Below are 25,279 nucleotides of genomic sequence, written 5' to 3'. Positions count from 1 at the left end.
ACAGTCCTGCCAGAGGGTGACAGGGACGGCAGATTATGAGAGCAGGTACCTTACGTCCATGTCCCTGACTGATGGTGGAGAGAGAGAGAGAGAGAGAGAGAGAGAGAGAGAGAGAGAGAGGAGGGGGGGACTGGGTGAATGACAAAGGGGGAGGAACATTGAGATGGAGATAGGGAGTGAGAGCTATGGAGTGGAAGAAAGGGAGGAGGAGAGAGAGCGTGAGGGAGACAGGAGAGAAGACAGGGTGAAGGAAAGAGGGGGAGGGATAGAGCCACGGAGAGCGGAGGGATAGGGTGCCGGAGAGAAGAGGGGAGAAGACGCACGGAGAGGAAAGAGTGAAGAGTAGAGGATGAAGAATAGGGTGTGGTGAGGGAGGAGGAGAGGGAGTTACTGAGAAAGGAGGTTGAATGATAAATAAATATTGCTTAGTCTCAAGGCCAATATGTTCACCACGCCTCACCTCAGTCACAGGATCCATTTACTTCCATACTTCTTTACTTCCTTCCCTTTCCTTCCTTCATTTCTCCCTCTCCTTGTTTCTCTTGTCCCTTTCCTCTCCACACCTCTTTCTTCCCCCCCCCTCCTCCTTTCCTTCTCCCTTTTTACCTCTCCTTGTATCTCTTTGCCCTTTCCTCCCCGTACTTCTTTCCTTCCCTCCCCTTCCCTTCCTTCTCCTTTTCTCCCTCCTTTCTTTTCGTTACCACGTCTTCCATCTTATTTTTGTGGTGTTCACGTTAAGGTTTGGGAAGTAGTAGTAGTAGTAGTAGTAGTAGTAGCAGTAGCAGTAGTAGTGGTAGTGGTAATGGTAGTAGTAGTAGTAGTAGTAGTAGTATCCTAGGCTCATCTGAACGTGAACCCAGTGGACTGCAGGCCGAATCTATCATTCTGCAGTCCACCATTCTTCTTTGGGGGATAGGGAGGGCCTAGGGGGACGTTTATATAACCAGGCAGCTCCACCGCCTAGTGATATCAGTGCCACCACGTGAAAGCCCCCTCCTCCAGCACCAGGCCAGGCAATACCATAAATAAAGACGCAGCTAAAAATCACCGCCACAGTGCACTCCAGGGTACCGTTGGACCCGTAATGGCGGCGCAATTTTTGTATTATCTTTTTTGAATATTAAAATTGGCACTAGCAGGCTTCATGGATGTTTGGTTATTAAGAGGATGGTCCATGGATCACGTGACCAGTTTTCGTGTGTTGCGGGGACGTCTCTGTGGCATCAATGTCTACCTTGCATCATTTTCCAGTTTCCATACCTCCTTCCTTCCTTCCTTCTCTCTCTCTCTCTCTCTCTCTCTCATTTCTCGTGTGTTGCAGAAACGGCTCATTCAACGCCAACTGTTTATGCCATGGAGGAGTTGCCCATGGTATACTAATGATAGCTGCCTTATTTTTAACTGTCTTTTGAGCACTAATAAATTTCTGAAGCGTACATGTTTGGGTAATGTATGTTTTCTCGTAAAATGCGTATAGTTTAAGTGAATTTGTGAGGACAGGTATATTGTGGGGGTACATAATATGCAAAGTTGTTTGGCTAACGAAAGCGTATGATCTCAGGTGATACCACATAAAAGTGTGTTGCTCAACGTGTCTGGTACTCATTCGTTCATGGCTAAAGGCACATTGCACTTTTTAAAATTGCAAGTCAGAATCAACGAAGAGTTAAGGGAAAACGGGGGAGGTGGTCAAGGCTATACCGATGGCAAAGCGACCTGGATTTACGATTTATTTCAACATGTGGTATTTGGCCCCCGACTCCGAGCTGAATTTGCCCTTGTCTCGTTTCATGGGCGGGTGGCACACTCAGCCATGAAATCTGATGGCAGGGAAAATATAGATCCGTTGAATCCAGGGTCTTTATTCAGGGTACAGGAGGAGAGCCAGTTATCTTTGGAAAATTTAGAGTTTGGAGATAATTAACCCTTTGAGATTCCAATGACACGTTTTTGCATTATTTCAAATCCTACCTCAGAGATTCCAGTGATGTGTTTATGCATCATTTAAAGATACTTTTGTAAAATATTCACCATAAATTGCGTTTACGTGTCATAACAAAGAGACTTGGGCATAATGTCACGGAATATTTGCTCTGTGCGTGGTGGGCAGTAGTTTTGTAGTTTTGCATGGTTTAAACCAGATTTATATATCTTTCTTGTGTTTTACTAAATATTTTTCTATTGCCATGTATAAAGTTTTTGGTTTTCACCTAAATTCAACTCGTCATTTTGACTTTTTACTTCCTTTGTTTTCCTTTTTTGAGCATACTACGATAAAGTACAGCTATTCAGCTTCAAAATGACACCACAACCAGCATCCCATCATAAAAAGTGTATTTACACTGACCGATCAAAGAAAAAGATTGAAACACGAATCTGTGGCCGAGACTCATACAAAATTGTACATCATTTTCCTTTCGCTTTGCCGCGTAATAAAATGCAGAAATAGCCATAATCTACATATCACTGTAAAGGTAATTTATTGTAGTTCTGTATGGTTTAAACCAGATATATCTTTATTTTTTTTTTTTTGCCAAATATTTTTGTACGGCATGTTATGAAATTTTTGGTTTTCGCCTAACTTCAACTCGTCATTTTCACTTGTATTTTCTTTTATTTCCTTTTAACATACAACGATAAAGTACAACTACTCAGCTTCAAAATAACACCAAAACCAGCATCCTATCATAAAAAGTGTACTTACACTGACCAATCAATAAAATGCAGAAATAACCATAATGCATATATCATTGTAAAGGTAATTTATTGTAGTTTTGTATGATTTAAACCAGATTTATATACCTTTATTAGTTTCTTTTCCGAATATTTTTCTACTGCAAGGTATAAAATTTTTGTTTTTCGTCTAACTTCAACTCGTCATTTTGACTTTAAATTTTCTTTGTTCTCTTTTTTTGAACATAATACGATAAAGTACAACAAATCAGCTTTAAAATGACACCACAACCAACATTCTATCAGGAAAAGCGTATTTACACAGAGCGATCAAATCAAAATATCGCGCCGCGAAGATGTGGATTAGCATGAGAGTGGCTGACTCTAGCACAGACATAATTTATAGTTAATCTGACCGGCCCAAAAAACCTGATAGGGTTAAAACCTTCGCTGCGAGTGGTCTCAGCTTCTCAGTGGGGTAATTTTAATTTATCTTTATTCTCGTTGCTCCCAGACGATTTTACTCAGCTGCCGGGACATTTCAAAGGAGATGGGTTACAGAGGGGGAAAGGTGCTGGCTGAGTCGGTAGAGACGGGGCCTGATGCCCTAATGAACGCAAATTCGGTTCCCGCCTGGGGCAGGGAACAGTTTAAAGATTTGAATTTCGCTAAAACAGACAAGACCCACCATGTAAAACCAATCCCACTAATACCACAGACGGTGGGTGTTAGCGCCAAAGGGGTGACATATGGTACGGAAAAAAAAAATACCTGTGGCGGGGGGGACACAACCTGGCCGCACTATGGGGTGGTACTACTACTCTGCGGCCAGGTTGTGTTAGGAAGAATACTGCCACCGTATTCCCTGCGTGTCGTAAAAGGCGACTAAAAGGGGCGGGGTGAGGGGACTAGGGACCCCCTCCTTTGTTTTTTAGTTCCTAAAAAGAGACAGGCCAGAGAAAGGGATGGGGGATGGAGTTATCCCCGTACCCTGAAGATTGGGTCTATGAATGTGCGTGGATGTAGTACGATTGAGGCTAAAAGGGAGGAGATTGGGAGAATGTTTGTGAGAAGAAAGTTGGATGTGTTAGCTTTGAGTGAAACGAAGATGAAAGGGAAGGGGGAGTCTATGTTTGGAAGTGTGAATGGAAGATTGTCAGGTGTTGATAGAGGAAGGGCAAGAGAAGGTGTGGCCTTGTTAGTGAGTCCGGAAGTACAGCAATGTGTGATTGAATGGAAGGAGGTGTCATCGAGACTGATGTGGGTGAAAGCGAAATTTGAACGTGAGTTGTGGGTGTTTGTGAGTGCATATGGGCCTGGTAGTGAAAAGGATGAAGAAGAGAGGGAGTCTTTCTGGAATGATGTTGATGAGTGTCTGCAGAGTTTTGGAGCGAATGTGAATGTGGTAATGATGGGAGATTTGAATGCTAGAGTGGGAAATGTAGCAGTTGAAGGCGTAGTTGGTATGCATGGTGTGCCTGGAGGAAATGAAAATGGGGAACGAATGATAGCGATGTGTGCTGAGCGAGAGATGGTGATTGGGAATACGCTGTTTGAGAAGAAAGATATTTATAAGTATACATGGGTGAGACAGGAGGGTGGAAGGGTTGTTGATAGAGCTTTGATGGACTATGTGGTTGTGTCTAGGAATGTAATAGGAAGATTGTTAGATGTGAGAGTTCTGAGAGGGGAGGGTGGAGGTATGTCTGACCACTACCTGGTGGAGGGAAAGTTAAGAGTAGGTAAGAGATGGGTGAGAGCTAGGAGGGTTAGGTGTGGCAGGGAGGTTTTGAAAGTCAGTGAGTTGGATAAAAGAGAGAAAAGATAGAGTATCAGGAGAAATTGAAAGATGAGTGGAACGCAGTGAAAGATCGGGAAAATGGCAGCGTGGAGGAGGAATGGCAGTTGTTTAAGAATGCTGTGGTGGGGCATGCAGAAGAGGTGTGTGGTGTGAGACGTGTGGGTGGTGGTGTAAGAAAAGGAAGTGAATGGTGGTGCGAGGAAGTAAGTATGGCTGTGGCTGAGAAGAGACGTGCATATGAAGTGTGGCTGCAGAGGAAGGATGAGATGTCATATGAAAGGTATAAGGAGAAGAGGAATAGAGCGAGAAGGGCTGTGCGTGATGCTAAAGTGGCAGCAGATGAGGGGTGGGGTAGGCGGCTGACAGAGAATTTTCAACAGAATAAGAAAATGTTTTGGAAGGAGGTGAAATGGGTGCGAAAGGGAGAGTCTGGGAAGGAAGAACGAGTAAAAGCAGAGGATGGAAGGATGTTAATTGAGATGGATGCAGTAAGGAAGAGATGGGCAGAGTATTTTGAAAGATTGTTAAATGTAGAGGAGGAAAGAGTGGCTGAGATTGGGGCGGATGGAAGGGTGCAAGGAATAAATGTGTTGGGAGAGTTGAATGATTCTTTGATCACGAAGGTGGAAGTGGAGAAGGCAGTAAAGGAGATGAAAACAGGGAAAGCTGCAGGTATGGACGGGTGTGCTGTGGAATGCCTGAAGGGTGGTGGAGTGACTATTGTTGACTGGTTAGTAAGATTGTTGAATGTGTGCTTTGAGAAAGGTATGGTGCCAATTGACTGGGCAAGTGCTTGTGTGGTCCTGTTGTATAAAGGTAAGGGTGATAAGTATGAATGTACTAGCTTTAGGGGTATAAGTCTGTTGAGTGTTGTAGGTAAGGTGTATGGTAGAGTGTTAATTATGAGAGTTAGAGAGGGTACAGAGGGAGTGATTGGTGATGAGCAGTGTGGCTTTAGGAGAGGGGAGGGGATGCGTTGATCAGGTGTTTGCTGTGAGACAAGTGTGTGAAAAGTATTTAGCAAAAGGCAAGGATGTGTTTTGGGCATTTATGGATTTAGAGAAAGCGTATGATAGAATTGATAGGGAGGCTTTGTGGACTGTTTTAAGATTGTATGGACTTGATGGTAGGTTACTAAAAGGGGTGAAAAGTTTTTATGTAAATAGTAGAGCGTGTGTAAGAGTGGGAAATGCTGTGAGTGATTGGTTTCCCGTGAGAGTGGGGCTGCGACAGGGATGTGTGATGTCACCTTGGTTGTTTAATATTTACATGGATGGTGTTGTAAGGGAGGTGAATGCATGAGTTTTAGGTGGAGGTCTGAGTCTGGTGAATGTTGATGGTGGAGAGTGGAATCTGAAGCAGCTGCTGTTTGCAGATGATACTGCACTGGTGACTGATTCAGAGGGAGAGATTGAGACAGTTGGTAGAGGAGTTTGGAAGGGTGTGTGAAAGGAGGAAATTGAAAGTAAATGAGAATAAGAGTAAAGTGATGAAGTGTACGAGGTTGATAGATGGTAGGGGGATGAATATAGTTTTGAATGGTGAGTTGCTTGAGGAGGTAGATTGTTTTAAATATCTAGGGTCACATGTTGCTGTGGATGGAAGAATAGATGCAGAAGTGAAGTTTAGAATAAATGAAGTAGGAAAGGTGCTGGGAGGAATGAAAAAAGTGTTTAAATGTCGTTCGCTTAGAATGGATGTAAAGAGAAGGCTGTATGAGGGTGTTGTGGTACCAACTGCGTTATATGGGGCTGAAACATGGAATATGGGTGTAGCAGAGAGGAAAAGTTTGAATGTAATGGAGATGAGGTGTCTGAGGAGTATGTGTGGAGTGACGTGTATGGATCGGGTGCGAAATGATGAAGTGCGAAGGAGAACTGGAGTTGTTCGGGAGATGGCTGGTAGAGTTGAGCAGAGGGTGTTGCGATGGTTTGGGCATATGGAGAGAATGGATAATGAACGATTGGTGAAAAAGATAACTAGATCTGATGTGAGAGGTGTAAGGCTGAGAGGAAGACCACGAATAGGATGGATGGACAGTGTGAAGAGAGCGCTGGATGCGAGAGGGATGTCTGTTGAGCAAGGAAGAGTGGCTGTGCGTGACAGAAGTAAATGGAGAGAAATTGTGAATGAATAAGTGATGACGCAGCCCTGAGGGGATATTCTCCCGCATTTGGTCTGATCAGCTAGTCAGGTCAGGTGCGGGTAAGGGGATGGGTCTGTTATGATGTGGCAGGGGTAAACCAGTTTTGCTGTCGGGCCCTGCTGCGGATGTCACTGATTGCATTGCGCAGTTGACCCTTGTGCGGTGTGGTGCGGTGAAGATCTGTCTGTTCTCCCCTTTGGGGCTAAGATGCGAATGAATGTGTTTGAACGGATGAGTAAATGGGGAGTGTGTCGTCCTGTCTCGGCTACCTCCCTTTCCTTGGGGGAAGCAGCCTAGGTATATAGATAGATAGATTTTGTATCACTTTAAGCACACAGTACAAAAATACGCGATCAACACGCATTTGACGCCCGTGTTGTCATATTGTTTCGTAAATAATCTGCATGGTGCCTTTTTTTTTTTTTTTTTTTTTTTTACACTCGCTGTTGTACATCTGAGGTGACTGTGGTGGTGTGGCTGGGAGTGGAGAGAGCGAGTTCAGTTTTTAGGTGGTAACTGGTGTGGTGGCGGGAGGGGCATGGGATGACGGTGTGGTGGTGGTGGTGATGGAGGTGATGTGATGGTGGTGGTGGTGGTAGTGGTGGTAGGACAAAACTTTTATAGCAGTGGTGGAGTGAAGGAGTCTGGAAGCGATTTTTTTTTTTTTTTTTTCAGTGATTTGGTGAGATGATATAAGAGGCGGCTTTGTGTGGCGGTAGTGTGTGTAGTGTGGTGGCAAGTGTGGTGATAAGAGTGGGATGCAGTGGGGGATGTGGTCGGGTCTAGCAGGGAGGTGTGACGGTGTGGTGCTAGGGAGTAGGTAAGTGGTTGGGAGGTGGGGTGGGGTAGAGTGGGTGTTAGCATGTGTGGTGGCAAGGAAATGTGGTGGTGGTGTAGTAGGGAGCAGGTGGTGGTAAGGAGGTGTAAGGAGGTGTGGGATGGAGTAGGTGGGTATTGAGATGGTGTCAAGGTGAGGTGGTGGTAGGGGTGGTGGTGTGAGTGTGGTGTAAGGATGTGCAGTGGTGTGGTGGTAGGGAAGTAGGTGGGTTGGTAGGGAAGTGTGCTGTGTGTGGGGTGTTAACATGAGTGGCGGTGTGACTGTGAGGGGTGTGGGGTGATGGTGTGCATGTGTTGACTCTTTGATGTCTGTATATGGGGTTACTGTTGAGCCGATGGAGAGGGGGGTTCAGTGTTTGATGTACCGATATCGTATTTCTCTCGCCCATGCTGTTATTTTGAGCTGGTGTTTTATTCGCGCGCTATCCCACGTTGGAGTGTTCACCCTTACAATATTACGAAGTTTTATAAAGTTTATCCTCGATCTTCACTTGTTAGAGTGTTCACCCTTACAATATGAACTCTCCTTTTACGTATACTTTATCCTCGATCTTTACTTCTTGGAGTGTTTACCCCTAAAATATGACGACGGTTCTCATGCTTTATGTTCGATCTTTACCTATGTGCCATTCAGTCCTTTACTGCCCCATAAGAGCGTAGAAGTTCGGGACAAGGCTGCTTCTCCCCGATATTCAAAACAAGGGTGACCAGTTGCACTTCCCTGAGTTACATTGCATGAATATTAAAATCCACACATTTCTGAGACACAAACCCCTCTCTGTTGAAGCACCTTTCTCCTTGAGGTTACCAGGAGTTTGTTTAATAATATGAATACATTCTTGCGCTGTGAATGGTTTCCTGGGCTAAAAGAAATTATCTGGCTTGTCACTCACTGTAGAGACACCTGAATTTGAGTGGATAGTGAGATCCCCCGCTCACCTTGCATTCTCGCACCCCTGAAACGATATTCTTCAAGTAGATGCTGAGTTATATTTTATTCCCACCGTCCTTCCAAAGCCTTGTCCGTCCCTCAGCAGCTCCTGTATGCTGTATAAGTTGGGTTTTTCTTATTTCCCTTGCCTCTGTCTTCTCCTTTTTTCGTCACATTTTTTTATTTGTGTGTGTGTGTGTGTGTGTGTGTAATATATATAAGTCCACGAATCGCCACATCATTCTCTCTCTCTCTCTCTCTCTCTCTCTCTCTCTCTCTCTCACACACACACACACACACACACACACACACACACACAACCTTGATCCATTCCTACCATCAAAAACACGTACACTAAGACAATGGTTAATTCCAACACATACACCCCTGCACATTACCATCCCCACTGCACAAACAATACCTCGCTCACAACACCTTCAAATACCCATCTCTCTCTCCCTCTCTCTCTGAAAATTTTAAGTTGCTTTTTAATTATTGCTCTTTTATTTTTCTCCTATTAAGGCTGATAATTTCTTGGTCTTGGCGGTTTAATTTTATACTTTTTTTCTAGGCTATTCGCTTGATAATTCGCGTTAAGTGTATTACGATCAGGGGTCCTTCCCACGGCGAGGTTCAGGGAAATTTGAGAGGGTTTGGCTCCCGGATGGACGCCGCTGCTTCTCCACGTGTAAACTCCTGCTCAACGTCTAGTATTTCAGTGATAACCCTTCTGGCGCCTCCGGGTATTTCTTTAAGCTAACCTAACCTCTCGAACCCCCGCTACCACCAGCTGCCACTCCCCCATCACCCCGACCTCTTTTTCGCGGCTGGGAGCACAAATCGCAGCCTCAGGCGTGAAATGGTCTACCCACTGCCTTTCCTCCCCATTCCTCTGCTTATCCCCATACATTCCCTCCCCATTCCTCTGCTTATCCCCATACATTCCCTCCCCATTCCTCTGCTTATCCCCATACATACCCTCCCCATTCCTCTGCTTATCCCCATACATTCCCTCCCCATTCCTCTGCTTATCTCCATACATACCCTCCCCATTCCTCTGCTTATCCCCATACATACCCTCCCCATTCCTCTGCTTATCTCCATACATACCCTCCCCATTCTTCTGCTTATCCCCATACATACCATCCCCATTCCTCCGTTTATCCCCATACATACCCTCCCCATTCCTCTGTTTATCCCCATACATTCCTTCCCTCCGCCTCTCATTCCTCTATACCCCTTTCTATATACTCTTTTTCCCTCTTTTTATACCTCTCTTTTTTTTTCTCTCTCTCTCCCCACACACCCCTTTCTTCTTCTCTTTCTGCAACCCTCTTCCCTGTCACCCTACATCCACATCCACTCTCTCTCTCTCTCTAGCTTTCCTCCCACCTTTCTGTTCATTTTCATTGCTTCCACATATTATTCATCTTCTTTGCCTCACTTTTCTCTGTCTCTTTTTCCATCACTTTCTCCGTACCTTCTATTCCTCTTCCCCTTCTCTTTCCCGCGGTTTCTTTACTCCCTAATTACTCAATCACCGCCATTCTTCTCTCCCCTTCTCTCTCTCTCTCTCTCTCTCTCCCCTCCAGTACCATACCTCCCCTCTCCCTCGTGTACTTTCTCTCCTCCTCCCTCCTCACTCTCTTCCGCCTTTCCGCTCTCCCTGCCTCCCCTCTCTCCCATTCTCGGCTCCCCGTCTCTTATTTTTCTCCTCCCCTCTCTCCTTCACCTCCACTCTCCTCCCCTCCTTCGTTTCTCTCCCCTCCATCCACCTTCTCCCCTCTCTCGTTACCTTTTTCCGTCTCACGCCCTGTCTCTTTCCCCTCACCTGTATCACGCAATTCACCTGTTCTCCTATCATCCATTTTTTTTCTTCGTTTCTTCACTATTTCTTCTAAGATTTCCCATTTGATTTACAACCTGGTATAGAGAGGGAAGCCTTCATGTGGTGACACTGATATAACAAGGCGGGTCATCTGCCTGCCTATGCACTTCCTCTACTTCCTTATCCCCCAAAAGACGGATGGTGGACTGCAGGGGGCCATCTTCAGCCTGCAGTCTACAGGGTTCACATTTCAGATGACTTTACTGTATATGCATGTGAAAAAACTATTGGTGTGTGTATTCTGGCTTTGTCCACTGATACGGTATGCTTTCCTTGTATATATTCCTCTCTCTCTCTCTCTCTCTCTCTCTCTCTCTCTCTCAGTTCTTCCACTAAACTTCACCCATTTTCATCCATCTTCCTCTCAGCCTTCCTTCTCTTCCTCCCTTCCATCTCCCCCTCCCCCCACCTCCTCCACCTTCTCCTCCCCCCTCCAACACCCGCCCCCTACATCTCCTCCTCCTCTATTAATTCTCTCCCCCACCCCCTTCCCTCTCTCTCTCTCTCTCTCTCTCTCCCTCCCCCTCCACCTTCAGAGGGATACAAGTAATACCTCCACATTTCCCCTCCCAAACCAATTTTCCTTCCTTTGAGACCTGTGCTTTTCCCCCTCCCCCCCTGCTGGAAGTTCTCTGTCTCTATCTCTCTGGATCTGCCTCGCTTTCATGGCAATTTGCAAACCCTGTGATCCTCTTTTCTATCTCTACTGCTCTCTCTCTCTCTCTCTCTCTCTCTCTCTCTCTCTCTCTCTCTCTCTCTCTCTCTCTCTCTCTCTCTCTCACTGTTTTCTTTTAGCGGGAATGCCTATGAGGTTCCTGTGTGTGTTTTTTTTTTAAGCTTTGTGGTCTTTGAGGTGGTTGAGAGAGAGAGAGAGAGAGAGAGAGAGAGAGAGAGAGAGAGAGAGAGAGAGAGAGAATGAAGGTGTGGTGTGTCGTGGGAAGAAGCCTCGTTAATGAGTAAGTACAGACATGCTTACAGGTCTCTTGTTAACCCACCCCTCACAGGACGCGGGATCGGGCAAGAGACAGACTGACAGAAGAATGGAAGGCAAGTATATAGACAGAGACAGAAGACCTGGAAAGAGATAGTAACTGATAAGGTGGACAGAGACTAATAATTACACAGAGATAAACAGACAGAGAGAGAGAAAGATACACAGACAGATAGATATAGATAGATAGATAGATATACAATACACAGAGATAGATGTATAAATATGCAGATACAGCTAAACACAGAAATTCACAGATATAGATATGAAGATGGATAGGTTGATGTAAAAATAGGAATTGATAGCCAGTCTTCATCTCCTTCTCATCCCTTTATCTGTCCAGGGAGTTTGGTGTGTATCCCCAATCGACTCTGCCCCCCTCCTCAAAGACGGGTGTGTGTGTGTGTGTGTGTGTGTGTGTGTGTGTGTGTGTGTGTGTGTGTGTGTGAGAGAGAGAGAGAGAGAGAGAGAGAGAGAGAGAGAGAGAGAGAGAGAGAGAGAGAATGGACTATTCTGGGTGGGGCTGGAACAAAAAAATACAAAAAATCCGTCAAAGGTAAGGCTCAGGTAACAAAGTGAGTGCTGACAGGTGAGACACAGGCTGGAACACACCTACTCACACCTGGCCTACCGTGTGTCACCTGGGAGTACTGATACATTGAAGCCAACTCCTGATATCCTAAGTTTATACTCCTCTTAAAGCTATACTCCTTTCACTTTAACTTGGTCCAGATTTTCACTCGTTTGCACCCTCAGGTAGTGATATTTTTTAGGTATTTTGTCCTTCCTGTTCCTCTACCCCGTTCATCTTAATTTGGCACAGATTTTCATTCTAATCAAACCTAGCCATCAAAGGGAGAGAGAGAGAGAGAGAGAGAGAGAGAGAGAGAGAGAGAGAGAGAGAGAGAGAGAGAGAGGAAGAAAAAAGAAGAGGGAAATAAAGAGAGGAATGTTATAGGGAACAAATGAGTGCTAAGTAATTCAAAAGATATAATGTGGGGACATGTTTCTCTCTCTCTCTCTCAAATCAGCCCATCCATTTATACTCACAAACTCACATGTATTTTCATTCATTCATCCCCTCATACCTACACACACACACACACACACACACACACGCACACACACACACACAGTAGTCCTTAACCAGCACAATTCCACACCCACTCACATCCACCCGTCAGTCCACAACAAGAAACAATTACCAACTTGCAGGAAAAACACATCCTACCACTCACATCCACATCCAGAATTCCTCCACACCCACGTCCATCCACTCATCCCTCGCCTACACCCCACCGAGACCCACTCACCCACCCAGCCCTCACCCACACCCACATACTCATCTACTCACCTTTCCCAAACCCATCCAAGCATCACTCACACCCATACCTACACCCACATACACACCCAAACCTATTCCTTTCCCCACACCCACCCAGTCTTCACCCACACCAACACCCATACCGAGCCCTCACTCACCCATACTCACATATGCAAACACTCACCCCATCCACACCCAGACCTACCCAGTCCTCACCCATACCTTTCCCTAAATCTACAATCGCACCCACATCCCACATACGCCCTCACCTCACCCACACCCACAACCACCCTGCCCTCACTCACACCGTACTCACAATCCCACCCACACCCACACCCACATCCACACTCACCTCACCCACACCCACAACCACCCAGCCCTCACTCACACCCACACACCCACAACCTCACCCACACCCCACACCCACACCACACTTAGCCAAGCCTCACCTACTCCATCAGTAATCCCTCCGGACATTAAATATGATCAGTATTCAAAAAGACTCAGTCCTAATTATTCCACTGATTACTTCCAAACCCTAATGAGCTGCGACCTACTAATTGCTCCTGTAGTTTTTTGTAATTACCTCACTGCATTAAATGGACCTACAGCGATTTTTATTAGGCAAAGGGTGAGATTAGGCTGGGGATAAAAATTGAGATGGTCATGGTGAAGGGAGGTTGGGGGAGAAAAATGGGGTGGTTGATTGGATGGTGTGTGTGTGTGTGTGTGTGTGTGTGTGTGTGTGTGTGTGTGTGTGTGTGTGTGTGTGTGTGTGTGTGTGTGTGTGTGTGTGTGTGTGTGCTACCTAGGTGTTGTGTACATGACTTAAGCTTGTGTTGCCCTCCCTTCATATCTACAGTTAGTGTGTGTGTGTGTGTGTGTGTGTGTGTGTGTGTGTGTGTGTGTGTGTGTGTGTGTGTGTGTGTGTGTGTGTGTGTGTGTGTGTGTGTGTGTGTGTGTGTGTGTGTGTGTGTGTGTGTGTGTGTGTGTGTGTGTGTGTGTGTGTGTGTGTGTGTGTGTGTGTGTGTGTGTGTGTGTGTGTGTGTGTGACTTAAGCTTCTGTTGCCCTGCCCTCACATCTACAATTCTCTAACCTACACGCGAAAAAGATGGCATTAAAGCTGAATAAAGGCGAAACAGACTTCATTTGGCAGAGGAATAAAAACTGCCACGAACTTGGAGCTCACACGTACACACTGTCACACTCGGAACCTTACACGGGGGACTGAAGGGTATCTCTCTCTCTCTCTCTCTCTCTCTCTCATACTGTTTACTGACACGACTTCATATATACAGAGAAACATCTATAACATTCTCTTCTCTGGATGAGTTGGATGATGATTCTCTCTCTCTCTCTCTCTCTTTATATATATACAGTAAAGAGCAGGACAGGAAGGCGAGGATGGAGCCGTGTATCAGGCAGCCACTGTTATCGCGACCATTATCACGACGGAGGGTCATCTGGCGGGGGGAAGGGGAGGAGGAAGGCGAAGGGGAGGGGGAGGAGGAAGGCGAAGGGGAAGGGGAGAGGGAGGGGGAGGGGTTAAGGCGCCACCTGTTGAGCGGCGGGAGACAGCGACAGCACCGCAGATAGCAGGCCCCGACAGCCCTGGCCTGATAGAAGAATATACGCCGGGCCAGGCTGGACGGGCACAGGCGGACGAAAAATGGCGAAGTGGAGGAGCGAGGCGACGTGACGACTGTATTAACGAGGAGGAGGAGGAGGAGGAGGAGGAGGAGAAGGAGGAAGAGGAGGAGGAGATGATGATGATGACGATGATGATGATGATGATGATGAAGTTGAAGATGATGATGATGATGATGATGATGATAATGATGATGATGAAGAGGAGGAGGAGAGATAAAAGGTACGGAAGAAAAGGGAAATAAAAGGAATGAGAGAATGAGACAGATGTGGAAGTACAAAGGGAGGAGGGGAATGGGAGAAGACAATGAATAAGGGGGTATGGAGGAAGATTATACAGAAAGGGGAAGGATAGGTAAGAAGGGAGGAAGATGAGAGGAGGAAGGGACAGGAGAGGATAGGAAAGAGAAAGGATGTGAGGAGAGAAAGGGAGGAAAGCAGGAAGGGAGGAAAGCAGGAAGGGAGGAGAGAAAGGGAGGAAAGAAGGAAGAGAGGAGAGAAAGGGAAAAAGAAGGAAGGGAGGAGAGAAAGAAAGGATGGGAGGACGAAGTGAGGGGAAAGGAAGAGAGGATGAGGAAAGGGGGGAAGACAGGAGGAAGGGAAGGGAAAGACAGTTGAGGATGAAGGGAAGAAATGGGAAAGGGAGGAGAGGATGCAAGGTGGGGAGGCAGAAAGGAAGAGAGAATGAGGACTGTGAGGGAGAAGAGGAAGAAGGCAGGAAGAGGAAGGAGTGAAGGAAGAAGAAAGGGAGGAAAAGAGGAAGGGGGGAAAGCAGTTTGGAGAAAAATGGAGGGTAGGAAGATGGGAACAAAGGGAAAAGGGAGAAGAAAGGTTGATGAGGGGAAAAAAGGAGGAATTGAAAAAAGGGGAGGAATGGAAGAAGGTTGGAGGGTAATAAGGGAGAAAAAAATAAGATGGGGCATAAGAAACAGGGGAAGGAGGAAGGAAGGGAGGAAATACAGGGATGATGAAGGGAGCTGAGAAAGAAGGGAGGATGAAGGGATGAGGGGAGGAAGGCGAAAAGAAAAAAATGAATGAAAAACAATATAAAGGATAGAAGGAAGGAAAATGGAAATGAGAGAGAGAGAGAGAGAGAGAGAGAGAGAGAGAGTGAGGCTGGAAGAAAGACTGATAAACCTAATCTCCTAAGCTGACAGTATTTAAGGGCCATAAGGTCGGTCTCTCCTATCCCCAGACAGGAGAAAATGACCCCTATAGGTTACACAGGGCGGTGGCCAGGCTGGGTCGTGTTCTGAGCAGGTCTATGAGGGAGATGGCGGTGATAGGGAGAGCCAGGGAGGAAAGGGTGGCAGGGAGAGATAAGGAAGGAAGAGAGGAAGAACGAGGATGGAAGTTGGGAAAGAATTAGGGGAGGTGAAGAGAACTAAAGGGAGGATAAGTAAAAGGAAGATGGCATAGATAGGGAAAGGCAGGGAGGAAAGGGTGGTAGGGAGAGATAAAGAGGGAGGGAGAGAGGGTGGAAGAAGATGGAAGGAGGGAGAGAAAGAATAATGGAGGTGGAGTGAAGTAAAGGGAGGATAAGTAAAATGAAGATAGAGGCAGGGAGGGAAGGGTGACAGGGAGAGATAAGAGGGAGGAAACGAGGGAGGGAGAGGAGGAAAGGGAAGGATGGAAGGTGAGAGAGAAAGAATTAGTGGAGAGAAGGGATGATAAACAGAAGGGAGATGAGGTAAAGAAGGAGGAAAGGGTGGCGGGGAGAGATAAGGGAATGGAAAGAGGGAGGGAGAGGAAAGGTAGAAGGAAAGGAAGGAGGGAGGGAGGTAGGAGGAAGGATGGAGGAAAGGTAGGATGAAGTACAAAGAAAAAGGAGATAAAAAGGAAAGCTAACAAAACCAGTCCATCTTTTTTTTTTTTTTTTTTTTTTTTTTTTGAGCCTGTTAGATAGAAAACAATTTTTATGTGTCCAGGAGAAAGATGGTCAAGCGAGAGAGAGAGAGAGAGAGAGAGAGAGAGAGAGAGAGAAAGAGAGAGAGAGAGAGAGAGAATTATTCCGATTCCTATCTCTCTCTCGGCTAGTTATAATTCGGAAGGTAAGGGGGATACCAGATACAAGGCTAAGATTTTAACCAAGCGATTCCGACTCCTTAATGCATCTCAGGTATTGATATTAAGGAAGTGAAGGAGTGAGATAAGAAAAAGTAAGGAGAATGAGAAGAATGAATAGAAATAGTGGAAAAAAAGTGGAAGGTGAAAGGATATCGTAACGAAGAAAGAGATGAATAACAGATGGAAAAAAAAAATGACTGAAAGAAGAGGAGGACAGATATATGAAGAAAGTGAGAACAGGAAAAGTGAATAAAGAAATAGCGGAAAAAAATGGAAGATGAAAGGAAGAATATAGTGGAGAAGAGAGATGTGTGAAAGATGAAATAACAGAATGCATGAAGGAAGATGAGGAAGGTATGAAGAAAATGAGGAGAGTGAATAGAGAAATGAAGGGAAATGGAAGGAGAAAGGAAGGAAATGGTAAATAGAGAGAGGAGTGAAAGATGAAATAATAGAGTGCATGAAGGAAGAGAGGGGTAGTGATAAGAAAAATGAGACGACGAGAATAAAGGAATGATGGAAGAAAATGCAAGGAGAAAGGACGGAAATGGTAAAGAGAAGCGAAAGATGACTGAAAAATAATGACTACAAATGAATAGAAAGATGAAAACAATACAGTACATGAAGAAAGAAAGATATAGTGATAAGAAAAATGAGAATAAGAATAAAGAAAAGAAATGCACAAGAATATATGAAAGAGGTAGAGAGGAGAGAAAGGAGAGAAATAAATCACGAAGGTAACAGACAAACGAAGCGACAGAAAGTAAGAAGAGGAAAGTGATAGGAAAAATGAGGAGGGTAAGAATACAGAGAAGGGGAAAAAAAGGAGGAAAAAAAAGGAAAGGAAAAGGGTGGAAAGAAGTGGAAGGAGTCGAAGGAAAAGGACGATGAAAAGTGAAAGGAAGGACGATGGAAAAAGAAAATGTATTAATGTATGAAAAAGGAGAGCGGAAAATTAGGGGAAGGGAGAGAGAGGGAGAGAAAGAGAGGAGGGGGAGGAGGTGTGGAGAGGGGTAGAGGAGGCACAGATGAAGGAGATAAGGGAGAGACAAAGGAAAAGAGAGGGAAAGGTCACAGGAAGAGAGAGAGAGAGAGAGAGAGAGAGAGAGAGAGAGAGAGAGAGAGAGAGAGAGAGAGAGAGAGAATGATGGGAAGGAAGGAATAAAATCAATAAAAGAAAATGGTAAAAAAAAAAAAAGGAAGCTGGAAAGTGAGAGAGACGAGAAGAAAACAGGCATGAAGAAAGGAGGAAGGAAGAGGAGGAAGAAAATGAAAAATAAGGAATGGGAGATAACGATGAAGGAAGAGAATTAAGAGAGATAAGAAAAACGATGGGGAGGAGAAGAATAAGAAGGAACATAATGAGGATAAAAGAGGAAGAGGAAGAGGAGAGAGGCCTGGGAGGTGGAAGAGTATGAAGGAAGGGTGAGGAAAGGAAGAAAGACGGAGAGAATGGAGGAAAGGGGAGAGAAGCAAGGGGGGGAAACGTGAGGAAATAGGACAGAAGGAAGCGAAGGGGAAAGAGAGATTATTAAATTGGCAGGGGGTTGACAGAATAGGAAAGAAGAGAGGGTGAGAGAAGGAGAGGGTGAAGGAAGGGAGAGAGAGGGAGGGAAGAGAGAAGAGGAAGAGGGATGTGGGATAGAAAGAGAGAGACAGGCAGAAAAGAGGTAAGAAAAAGAGGAAGAAAATAAGGGAAGGGAAAACCAGGGAGGGAAGGAGAAGAAAGGGAGGAATGGGAGAGTGAGGGAGAGAAGGGAGACAGGAGGAGGGGGAGGGAAGGGAGAGATCAAGATTGAAGTAGCCAGTAGCTGACAGGGAGAGGGGGAGGGGGGAGTGAAGGTGACAGGAGGGGGTAGTGGTGGAGAGATAAGAGGAGGGGAGGGAGGAGGGAGGGAAGGAGAGGCAGGGGAGGGAGAAGGAGAGAAGAGGGAGAGAAGGAGACAAGAGGGAGAGGAGAAAATGTGAGAAAGGGGAAAGGGAGAACAGGCGGGAACAGGAGGAAAGGGAGAAAGGTGGAAGGACAGAGAGGAGAATGAAGGAAGCAAAGAGAAAGAGGGAGGAAGAATTGGAGGAAAGGAAGGAAAAGGATGTGGAAAGGGAGTGGGATAGCTAAAACGAAGGGGAAGGAAGGAAAAGGGAATAAGAATGGAATAGGAGACGAAAGAAAAGGTAATGAAAGGTGAAAATGATGAAAGAATGAGGATCCTGAAATAAGAAAATCAGAGGAGATGAGATGTAATTAAATGAGAGAGAGAGAGAGAGAGAGAGAGAGAGAGAGAGAGAGAGACAGAGAGAGAGAGAGAGAGAGAGAGAGCGGGGTAGATGCCATATAAAGTTAAAAGGATTGACGGACCGATAGGCAGATAAGGAAGGACTAATGGATGGATGGCTAGATAAGAACTGAACCATCCATACTCTCACCCATATCCACTTAAGGCCACCCTGATACCCACACAGACCATCATATCCACACTACATATACCTTTATATCTATTACCCACACTACGTCCATTCATACTGATATCCATCCACACACTAGATCCACACTAAATCCACACATACCCACACTGTATCAACACATACCCATACACTGTATCCACACATATCCACACTATATCCACACATACCCACACTATATCCACACATACCCACACTATATCCACACATACCCACACTATATCCACACATACCCACACTATATCCACACATACCCACACACTATATCCACACATACCCACACACTATATCCACACATACCCACACACTGTATCCACACATACCCACACTATATCCACATATACCCACACTGTATCCACACATACCCACACAAATATCCATAACCAGTATTAACCCCAAACATCTAAACTGCTTTAACACAGACACACACACACACACACACACAAACGAATCCCAATCACCTCAAAATCCCTAAATCAGTCCCACAACCAAACACAATCTCTCAACCTAATCCCGAGCTCTAAAATCCCTTACAATTATCTCTCTCTCTCTCTCTCTCCATAAGTAGAGCTAGTACGAAACGAGAAATTCAGAGTGACAGTACAATGAACACATGACAAACTCTACCATATATATAGGCTAAGACAAGGATAGGTTTTTAATACTCTGTTCACTTTTACTTGGCGGAGAACTGCCATCTCTCTTGAGCTATAAAACGAGATTAAGACTAGACTATTGTGCCAGTCACGAAGAAGTGCTACAGAAAGGACACAGAGCCGTAGTATTGTCTTATTCTGCCACTGGTCTATGGGAAATCTCTGCCAAGCTAAAAGTGGATGAATTAAAGCAAGCTATTCTATATATTTCTAAACATTTCTATAAACATTACCTTGTGGGGGGAGTAGAGCGGCTGGCTGACTATCCCGGGTCATATCACACGATCATAACACACCGGAACTGCGCCGTGCTGGGAATTAACACACGACGGGTTGGCATTAGCATACGTGGGTGCATCACCTAGATAGAACACCTGTAAATAACAAAATAAATGATTAAAGGGGTTAAGTACGAGTAAAATCCTATATCACTTCCACCTGAAAATTCCCTTACACACACACACACACACACACACACACACACACACACACACACACGAGTACCTGATCTAAAACCTACTCTTTCTTCTCGCAGTTACACACACACACACACACACACACACACACACACACACACACACACACACACACACACACACACACACACACACACACACACACACACACACACACACACACAGAAGAATAATTGAGACATAGACGCTAACCATGTATGTTATTTAAGGCGTGAGAAGAGCATGTAATTACAGCCTTGCCTCCTTGTTTATGATGACACTAACGACGCTGGTAATGACCCCCGCCCGGGATAATAGGGGTGATTAGACCGTATGGGTGGTCAGGGTGGAAGGGTGCAGCTTTTTTAGGGATGGTTTGGTGGTATTTACTTTAGGGATTTAAGTGATTGTGGGATTAATTTTAAGGGAAGGTACTAAGAATGAGATATAAGAGGTGCATATTTAGATTCTGTCTTATTATTATTATTATTATTGTTATGATGATGATGATGATGATGATGATTACTACTACTACTACTACTACAGTTACAACTACTACTATTATTACTACTACAGTATGTGTGTAGTTAGTAAGAAGTTGAGTTATTCAGTTGACACACACACACACACACACACACACACAAAAGCTGAGTCAGTGTGTGTGTCTGCGTACTTACAACCTGACTATAGCTGAGAGGGGAGGAGGAGGACCAAGGACAGGCTGGCTGGACAAGACATGCCTGTTTATCTTTTTATGGTCCAATTAATCAACCTTGCGTGCGGAGTTGGGGGGAAAGGTCAGCTATTACATCTCTTCTTACTTTCATCTTTCTAATATTCCTGGGCCGTGAGGGGTTTGGTATGCTTTTCTGTCTACCCAAACTATTTCATCTCCTCTTCCTTTCATCTTTTTAATATTCTTCCTTTTATCTTTCTAATATTCCTGAGCCGTGAGAGAGGTCTGCTATGTTTCTCTGCCCACAAATGATTCTCTTTGGTATGATGCGTCAGGAAGGAAAGTGATGAATATGCCTAAAATATGAAGCAGAGGGAGACTACATGGGCGAACTTCTGATCCTAACTGTGAAGATTATGATGATGATGATGGTGGTGATGATGGTGATGGTGGTGATGGTGATGATGATGAAGGTGGTGATGATGGTGGCAGTGGTGGTGATGATGGTGATCGTGACTGTGGTGATGGTGGTGGTGATGATGGTGATCGTGACAGTGGTGATGGTGGTGGTGATGATGGTGGCAGTGGTGATGGTGGTGGTGATGATGATGATGGTGACAGTGGTGATGGTGGTGGTGATGATGGTGATCGTGACAGTGGTGATGGTGATGATGATAATGATGCGTGGATGATGGTAAATATTTAGTAACATCTGCTATGACCATGGTTAAAGGTGTTGATGCTGGTGATGTTGATGATGTTGATACGAATGACGAATGCTGAAATGTGTTTAATAATGAAAACAATCATTATTAGTGGAAAATAAAATGAAAGGAAAATATATATATAAAAAAAAAAAACATGATGGTACACCCAGGAAAAAATAAAATAACAGACCACAACGACAACAATACCCGTACACATAATTTAACATACACGCCAACACCTACGCACACAGCTTTAAAATGTACACACAGATGAATACACAGCCACTGAGAGCCAAGCCTCGAAATACAAAAACATATATAGGTGTGTGTGTGTGTGTGTGTGTGTGTGGAGAGAGAGAGAGAGAGAGAGAGAGAGTAAAATACATGTCTTTCCGTCCCTACTCATCAACGACTCCTGATACCTTCCTTACTTAACCTTCTTCCCCCGTCATTCACATACAACCCCTACCCCACTCCTCTCTCTTTCTCTCTCTCTCTCTCTCTCTCTCTCTCTCTCTCACACACACACACACACACACACACACACACACACACACACACACACACACACACACACACACCGCCACCACACGCCATATTATGCTGCTTGCTGGAATATATATACGCCGGGGTCCGCGATAATGCTGTATATACGAGTAAGACATTATCCTAGCCAGCCAAACAGGTGAGTTTCAAGCGTATTTCCCACTCCCAAGAACCACCGCCACACTGCCCAAACCCACACCGGACTTCAGACACTATTTTAAGCCTTCCTCATCCCCGCTACAAGGCTCAAAGTTCCTCAAAGGGACTCAAAGTGGGTTAAGTATAAGTGGTTGCGTCGGCTTTGGGATATCCTCCGTAGCTTTGCCTTGGCGTCGGCGCTCTCTTTACCTGTGTCATAATCAGAGTCTTAGCGCAGGTGAGCCAGGGAGTTCTAAAGAGCTTCCCCTTCCCCTTTGCCTACCTTCTCCCCTCCTTCTCATCCTCCGACTCTCCCCTGTCTCTCCCCATCTCTTCTCTTCGTTTCCTCCACCCAGCCCTTCCCCCTCTCCCTCCACTGTCCTCTACCTTCTCCCCACCGCCGTTCTCCACCTTTTCTCCCCTCCTTTCCTCCACATCGCTTCACCTCCTCTCCTCTCTCTCCCTCCCTCCACTTTCTCCCTTCCTCCTCTCTTTACTTCTTCCCTCAACCTTTATTCGCCTCCTTTCCCTCCCTCCACCCCTCCACCTCCACCCCTTCTCGTCGCCTCCTCACCCCTACCTTACCTCCAATTCCCTCCAACTCTTCTCTCCACCTCCCTCCACCTTCTCCCCACCTTTCCACCAGGTAAGACGCCTGCTTTGTTTAATAATCCGGCAGCGAGTAGGCTTTTATCAGCAGGCCGCAACAAAAATAATAATGAGGACTTTGAAATATACCATAAGACCCATTTTTACTTATAGACCAAGATTCATAAATTGGCCAAAGATCTGTCCATTACGTTAGGGAATTCACGGTTACCTTTGAAGAACTGAGACAGGCCTTTTTAGTCTACAGTCCCTCATATAAAAGCCTGCCTTGGAAGAATGTATTACGGTGCCCTACTTTAACATTATCTATCTACCTACCTACCTACCTACCTACCTATCTACCTATCTATCAAGGCTGTCATACCATACCTTTTGAATATACTATCAAAAATGCGCCAGATTTTTCATTTCCTAGTGATGACGCTCCTTAAATAATGGCAAAAGGAATGTTTGAAATGGAGAGCTGAATTTATCACAACTTCTGATTAGAGTCTCTAGTGAAAGTTTAGTTACTGACACAGGCGTACGGTTTTTTCTTAATATATACCAGCTTAATAATTTTGAGGGATGACTTAAACAATATCACACACACACACACACACACACACACACACACACACACACACACACACACACAATTAGATAACCATTTCTGAAAGTCCTCTTAATATTTACAATTTGCAGTCTAAGTTCTTTATAAAATCCACTCCCAGATAATGACTTGTTTGCTCTCATTTTTTATTATTTTTTTGTGTAGGTACTTACATAAAAACTACCTACCTATAGTACTTACCTACATAACTGCCTACCTGTCTGCCTACTAACCTACCTACCTATCAGCATCTCTCTATGAATTATTATTATTTTCCGTAAACTTATCTATACAAACTACCTCTCTCTCGGTAACTATATGTCTAACGCCACATAATAATAATAATAATAATTCCATGTATCTTTCCCTATCTCAGCTCCTACCACACCACCCATACCTTATCCCCCATCATACACTCTCCCTCCCTCATACTTCCCTTCACTCATACACCTCTCTCCCTCATATACTCCCCTCCTTATCTACGATCTCTCCCTCACATACTCCCCCTCCCTCCCTCCCTCATGCACTCCCCCTTCCACATACTCCCCATCTCCCACATACCCCCTCCCTCATAATCTCCTCCCCAAACCAACCACAACAAAATCGAGGCATGCAAAGGAGGCAAATTATTCAGGCCTCGTGAGTGATGTTGTCGCGGCCTCACCACCACAAAAGGGATGTTGGCCAGGCGCTGCAGGGTTAGGCAGGACACGCTGGCAACATATTCAAGGCAGGGTTGCAACATTTACATTCTGCAACAACATTATTTTGCACATACTGAAGGGAGACTTGCAGAATTTTTAAGGGCAGGGTTGCAACATTTTAAAAGGCAGGGTTGCAACATTTTAAAGGGCCGGGTTGCAACATTTACATTCTGCAACAACATATATATTCTGCAACATAGTGACGACAGGACTAGGCCATTTATACTTTGCAAGACACTGGACTACATTTATATTTTGCTACATTTTCAAGGCAGGGTTGCAACGCTCATTCTGCAACAATTTCGAACATATTTTTGCAATATATTTTTTCTCCAAGACATATTTTGCAACATTTTCATGCTAGATTCATATATATTTAGCCAAGACACTGCAAGGTAGACCTGCAACATTTAGAGTTTCAACATTATAAGGCAGCGTTGTCATACCCCGCAGGATCATCTATCTATCTATCTATCTATTGCCAGACGCCTTAATCCCGTTAGGGGTGGCCACAAACAAATCGCCTCCATGTCGCTCTGTCTATCTGCAGGAACAGCTTGCAACATTTTCAGGCCCAGTTTGCAACACAGGCCACGTTATAAGCACTTTCATCCCACCTTAAAAACATTTTCAGGTCCCCTCATGCTCGGGACAACTCTACAAGCTATTCCAATGAAGCAAATGCGGGACGATTTTATTCAACTGAGTCACAGGAGCCTAATAATTCGTCCTGTTATTCACGATTGATCCTGATGGAGACTCACTCTGGCCTTTGAATAACCTTGAGTGAATGAGCGACAGGGTGGGAATGAATAACGCAGCCGTGGTGTGGTGTGGTGTGGTGTGGTGTGGTGTGGTGTGGTGTGGTGTGGTGTGGTGTGGTGTGATGGTGTGGTGTGGTGTGGTGTGGTGTGGTGTGGCGTGGCGTGGCGTGGTGTGGTGTGGTGTGTTGTGGTGATGTGGAGTGGAGTGGAGTGGAGTGGAGTGGTGTGGAGTGGAGTGGAGTGGAGTGAAGTGGTGTGGTGTGGAGTGGAGTGGTGTGGTGTGGAGTGGTGTGGTGTGGTGTGGTGTGGTGTGGTGTGGTGTGGTGTGGAGTGGTGTGGTGTGGTGTGGTGTGGTGTGATGTAATGTGGTGTGGTGTGGTGTGGTGTGGTGTGGAGTGGAGTGGAGTGGTGTGGTGTGGCGTGGTGTGGTGTGGTGTGATGTGGTGTGGTGGGTTCAAAGCGCTACCAGTCTTGCGCTGAGGTCATTAACGGAAATTTATACGCCAACACCATCATTATCATCATCATTATCACGTTAGCATCACCAGCATCATTATTATTATTATTATTATTATCATTAGCATCATCACCAGCATCATCATCAGTTTTATCATCATCATCATCACCACCAGCACCATCATCATCATCATCGTCACCATCATCATC

General features: G+C 45.2%; 1 protein-coding gene across 1 annotated transcript in view; it reads left to right on the top strand.

The window, feature by feature from the left end:
• Tbca (Tubulin binding cofactor A) overlaps positions 1-24,340 on the top strand; it is a 328,515-nt gene extending 304,175 nt beyond the window's left edge. The window contains exon 5 of the transcript XR_013897817.1: positions 24,303-24,340. The gene's annotated coding sequence lies outside the window, so the exon portion shown is untranslated. The remainder of the gene's footprint in view (positions 1-24,302) is intronic.
• The last annotated feature ends 939 nt before the right edge of the window (positions 24,341-25,279 follow it).

The sequence above is a fragment of the Coenobita brevimanus genome, chromosome 58, assembly GCF_032717465.1.
Source record: "Coenobita brevimanus isolate Jiangsu-jjx chromosome 58, ASM3271746v2, whole genome shotgun sequence".
NCBI classification, from domain to species: domain Eukaryota; kingdom Metazoa; phylum Arthropoda; class Malacostraca; order Decapoda; family Coenobitidae; genus Coenobita; species Coenobita brevimanus.
This window is presented reverse-complemented; position numbering and strand designations above follow the sequence as displayed.